The sequence below is a fragment of the Apus apus genome, chromosome 11 (genome assembly GCF_020740795.1).
Source record: "Apus apus isolate bApuApu2 chromosome 11, bApuApu2.pri.cur, whole genome shotgun sequence".
Classification (NCBI taxonomy): Eukaryota; Metazoa; Chordata; class Aves; order Apodiformes; family Apodidae; genus Apus; species Apus apus.
The window spans coordinates 3,556,442-3,562,441 of record NC_067292.1 but is presented as its reverse complement, the minus strand read 5'-3'; positions in this window follow the sequence as shown (position 1 = coordinate 3,562,441).

Here is a 6,000-nt window from a genome sequence, read left to right as displayed (position 1 = left end):
TCTCAGGTATTTTCAGGGCTCCATGGAGGTTTATCCTGAATCCATCTCATGCACCAATCAATCACGTACACCGGGCTGCTGAAGCAGGACCTCTCTGGTCCATTCTTAATGTTCAGTGATTTCTGAACTGGATCTGAATGTAAACTGTGGATGTCTCTTTTTCCATTCCCTTGAAACAGACTGGCAAGTCAGACCTGGCCATGGATGCAAATACTGAATTTCAGACCTATCTGTGATTTGTATTGGTTTGTTGTGCTTGTAGCATGAAAAGTGCTCTGCTTAATGAGGAAGTGGACTAGGTTCCTATTCCAGCTCCTATATCCCTGCTTCAATCTAAACCACATTTCCCTCACAAAGAACCTTTGAAAAGCAAAGAATTTCAAAAATCACTGCTATGAATGGCCCAAGAACCTACACTGTAAAGAAGTCCTCAAATGATCTGTCTCCATTGCAGATTTGTTTGTTAGCATGGATTTCTTGGGCCAGCTATGGGTCAATTTTCACACATATACAAAAAGATGTTTTGTTTTCCCAAGTATGTGTGAATCTTATGGAATTCTTTCAGAAAAAAAGCATTATCTTTTAATTTTGAAGTGTAATTTGTCAGAAACAGTTGCTTTGAAAATATCCTTGCCTCTAACATGTTTGTCATTAGGAAACATTCCCAAACTGAAATCAGTACCAGTTTTCAGGAAGGACTCAGGAGTGCTCTTGTCTTGACATGTGTTGATATAAATAATGTAGTAAAATATGAATTCAGAAAAATTATTTGTGTATATTTGAGAAGATAACTTGTAACTGGGTAGTAATTGTGACAAGTGCTGTGCTCAATTCGAATACTAAACCCTGCATAAAGGAACAGTGTAATTATGACTGGATCACACTTGCAGATCACTTCTACAAGCTGCAACTAGATGAAAGAGAGAAATTGCAGATTGGCATCGAAGTGTCACCAGGGAGCAACCTTGGGAACAGTTAATCTTGGAAAGGAAGTTTACAGTGAAAGCTGTTTTGTTGTTGTGATTTACATTTCCAATAAAGCTAAACCCCAGGAGAATTTTGGCCTGTGTGGGGTGTTTGCAAGGTGGAGAACACTGAATGTGGACTTTCTCCACCAACCAGATTTTAAACTCACAAAAATATATTTTTTTTTTTTTCTGGCAGAATGAAAGACTGTATGGTGTGCATTAATATTAGGAGTAGTTGCATTATTAGGACAATAATTAATTTGCCGTTGTTCTACCAGGTCTCTTCTGACCTTAGTTCAAGATTTATTCATTAGCATTTTCCACAGTATTCACTATGCAAAATAGCTTGTGGGTAACTCCTCCCCTTTCCTCCTGCTGCCTGAGGGTTTGGTCAGTAACATTCTTTCTGCAAATGGTGAGATTGCCTTGCTGGGAGCAGTTTCAGTGCTTGTATGGAAAAGCCAAACTTGAGCATATGTTTCACTGCTTTTACTTCACTTTTTGAGCATCGTACCCTCCTGCCTTGAATGAAGGCTCCTACTTTGTCATGTTCATTGCAGGAGTATAACCAGAACCTCTCTACTCAGCTCCACAGGCACTATTTGGGGTTGCTGCTTTGTTTTGTGCCTCTGGGTTAAGTGAAGGCTTTGTTTGCCCTTGCTGTTTATCCTGTTCAATTTCTATTAATCTGCTGAGAGGCAAACTGAGTGATCTGCAAGCAGATTCAGAGGCAGTTGTCTGGGGTGGCAGCATTTGCCAGGAGGGCACAGCAGGTGGCTGGGGGCCAGGGAGCAGCCCCATTCTTTTTTTTAGTCTTATTTTTCTATCAGAGCTCTTTCATCACTCAGACTCTTTTTAAAATTTCCATCCAACATGCATTAAACCCAAACTTTCTTGGTTTCTTGCCTGGTTTGGATTCAAGAGGATAAACTTGTGCTGGTTTAATTTGATTCCACATCAGTTCTTAAATTCTTTTCCCACTGGAAGGCTCCAGCTTTTCTGGCTGTGCTGCAAGTAGCATTTGGCATAAGTCAGAAACCCTACTTCAGACAACTCAAGCTATTCAAAATGGTGCTGAAAGGAAAAAAAGAGCACTATTGCAAACAAAGGCTTGTGTATCCCCATCTAAGGCTGAGAACCTTATGGCTGTGAGAAAAGTTTTGTCTTTGGATCCAGCTGTAACACTTTAAACATTACTATTTCAGCTGTTTGCTCTGTCCCCCTGCTCAATCTGGAGTCAAGCTGGCTCATTTATGCCTCGTGACTGCAAATGCATCTGAGTTCTGTGAAAATTCAATTTGAATCAGTTCTTATTGTACCTGAGACAGTGAAAGTACTTGGAGTTCAGAAGAGAGACGAGATCAAATCTAAAAATCAGTGCACAGCAGGCAATGGTCTTCCCCCTGTTTGTTGAGCCCAATAATTGGTGTTTCATTCAAGCATCTATTCCAGAAAGAACATTCTTGCTTTGTGTAGTAGAAGAAAGGGTGGATCAGACAATTGTCTTGACTGTTTTTTCCATATCACCTTCCCTTACAAAGACGTGTGTCTGGTTTGTTCTTTCAATTAGTCTGTCTTCAGCCACTGATACTTGTTCTGTCATGCTAGAAGATACCAGTTCAGCTCCCTGCAAAACATCATCTCTCTTTACTCTCCTGCACGAGTCAGTGTGGTTCAAGTTTATATAGTTTGATGCCCCGTCACAGTGGGTTTTGTCAATTAGATAAAACTCGTAGTTGAATCTCCTCTGCATCCTAGGTCCATGGTTCTTCTTGGAATATACCATCCCATTCACTGTAATTAAATCATCAGCCAGGGCAAAACTGTGCTCAATTTATGACTGACTCCTCTGAGCACTCGTGCAATAATCCGCAGATAAACTGATGATGAGATTGTACTGCTTAAAGCCAGTGTTTATCTTTCCAAGCACTTAAGGCATTAAGTATCAGTATGAGAGGAAAATGAAATGCTGGCAGAGAGTTTTCAGAAACAAACACGAACTGGAATATTAAGAAGCTTGATTCAAGGAAGGCCATCTAGCAGATTTATGGTTCCATCTGGCAGGTTCTAGCTTTTAAACAGGAGGATGAAGATCATAAATTTGGTGTCGCTTCTAATTTACAGCCCTGATGTAAGATATACTGCTCTCTACAGATCCTGATTGAGATGGGCTATCAGATCACTCCATAATTCTTTCCATTGAACCCTGTGGCAGTGTGATTCTGGAAGCTTAAGGATTCTCCAGGAAGTTTACCTAAGTGTGTTAAAAGGAATATATAGCTAGATGCAAGATGCTTCCTGAAAAACAGCTTAAAAGAGAAAGGAAGAGCTTATTTCTGACTTGAAAAGCTTGTTGTGATTCTGTCTGAAATGTTTCTGGTTAACCCTGCAATTTCATCTGAACTGAAGGTGTTTGGGGGAAAAAAAAAAAAGTAAAAACGTTTTCAGAGAGAATGTGGTACCTGACGACAGGCAAGGGAAGGATATAGAGAACAGCTGCTTCTCTAGGTAGTGCCGTGACAATGGGTACAGTGATACAGACACTGAAACCCTTGCAGTGCAAGACAAGACTCACTTTTCATCTACAAAAGAGTATAGTGCTCCTCTCAATTCTTACTAGTTATTTTCAAGTGCTTTTAATAGCCTTTGGATAACAGAATGATTCGTCACTTTACAACATGAATATCATTTTATGATAAAGATTTGTGATCCTTCTGCTAGTAATTTTTGCATAAAACTTTAAGGGGTTGTGCAGGATTTCTGCTCTCAAGACTTGTGAGAGCTTTTATTTTTATTTTCGTTTGGGACTCAGCAAAATTGAAACATTGGCATTTTAAATACCCTTTTCATGCTCCTTGGTGGGACAGCACACCCTTCTTTATTACACTCTAGATGGAAGAGAGTTGAAAAATCAGACCTGGTCACAGCACACCAAGCCTTTTCTGAGCCCTGTATTTTGTAGTCAGATTTTGTGTAAGTTTCCTCACATTAAACTTTCCCTGGTGTGTAGTAACCTAGAAATCAATGTGAGAAGGCAGCATTCACACCTTTGCATAGGGGTGATCTCACCACAGCTCTCAGAGTCTCTGTCTCCGCTGAGGACACTCCTGACACTTGTTTGATTTCTGATTTTGGCAAAACACTTTCTCCCATGAAAACCATTGTCAGAATTAACTTCGGTGGGATGAGATTCAACTCTTCTTATTTTTAAGTGGTGTCACTAATATCTTATTGGAGTCTTGCCCTGGGTGTAATAAAACCTGGTTTAAATTGCCAAAGGGTTCAGCTGCTGCCTTGAACAGCTGCATTGGTGTAATTTGCCAATAGGATGTATTACATCCTGATTACAGTTTCTGTTGAGTGATGGGCCAAAATTACAAGGCAGAAATGTGGCTAATCATGATATAGGAGATAAGTCTATTCATCTACAGCCTGTATTTAATACTTAGAGAACAGATGCTGTTCGTTTCCCTTCAGCTGCATTTACATGGAAATGTGCTTTCATTCTGAAGATATTTTAAGGTAAATGAAAAATCTTATTGGGCATTTTGATGGAAGGGGAAGGGAGAAAGGTGAAATATCTTGGAAGGCTTCTCTTTGTTTCCTAGCCCTGATAAACTTACACAAATCAATCAGTTCCTGTAAGATGAGCAAAGTGAGCTACTCCAAGCCAGAAACAGATGTCTCTGAAAGCTGAAGAGACCATGTTTTTGGCAGATGGATTGTCAGCATAGGTGCAAATGACATGAGGAAAAGCCCCGGGGATTAAGGCCTGAGTGGGCTGTGAATGGTCTTTTATTGCACGCACCCCCAGCAAGCAATGCACGGGCCATCCTGCTGCAATGAAACTGTCTCTTTCAGCGTTGTGCCTCGCTGGGCCAGAAGGCCAAGCCGTAGATGAGGCCTGCATCAACACATTGCCCCCATTGTACGCCAGAGAGGTCCCACAAGTGTGAGATTTGGGGGCAGGGAGGATCTCACTCCGTAGCTCAGTTAAGAGATAAATTGCACTTCCGCAAGCTCATGGTTCCAGTCTGGGGAAATGTGTGAGAGACCCCTCAGTTCCCTGCTTCCAGCCCCCGCTCCGGCGTGGGGAGTAAGGAGTAAGGGGAAGCGTGTCTGGCGGGGAGCAGCGAGCAAATGGGCTGCTGTTGTCATGCCTGGACAGAGCCTGTGGCTCCTGCATTGTCAGCGAGTAAACAATGTCCCTTTCTGTGGTGCGGGGCGCCCAGCCGAGCTGGACTCACACTGTAATGCACTCAGTATCTTGCAGCTCCTCATCACCCCTCTCTGCAGCTCCTCCGTGGCCGTGTTGCTAAATGGCTGCAGCAGTTCAAGGTGGAGAGATCAGGTCACCCCAGGGGGCTGCACAGCAGAGCCTGCTGAACAGCGGCCAGTAACCTGGCGTTGTGCTCTCTGGGGCAGCTGTGTATAAAAACACAGGCAGGGCAGGCCGGCGGTTTCCATGGGCTGAGCTGTGTGGCCAGGGTTGCCTGCTTCCTCTCATTCCTGTTCTGCTAAGGACCATGTTCTCCTCATAGTGAGAATCCACCGTGCATGCACTGCAGCCTGCTGTGACTCAGAGCAGCCTCGCTGTCTCCCATGCTTAAACCTTGACTTCACCCCTGGATACTTCACCCTTTTCCTCCCTGATGGCTACCACGGCTTCCTAAACACGACCGGGGGGAGGTGTCACTCATTCACCCCATCCCTTACCACCATCTGACTGGCATAAAAGCCCCTCAAACCTGTGTTTGCTAAAATTAAGTCATCTGCTGTGTCTGACTCCCAAATCAAGAAGATTTTGGAGGCCGCTTCGCTCGGCTCCGTTGCTCCCTCCCAGCTTCGAGTGGATGCCGCCTCGTACCTGCTGCACCCATGATGTGGAGGAATAGCAAATCCTTTGGCAGTGCCAAATATAAAGCAGCCATCGAAGCGTTCCAGTCTGTTCCTTGCCAGACACAGCCCCCAGCGTGCTGTCAGTGCTGCTCGTGCTCCCCTTGCCATGTCAGAGGCAGAGCAGTGTCCCCAG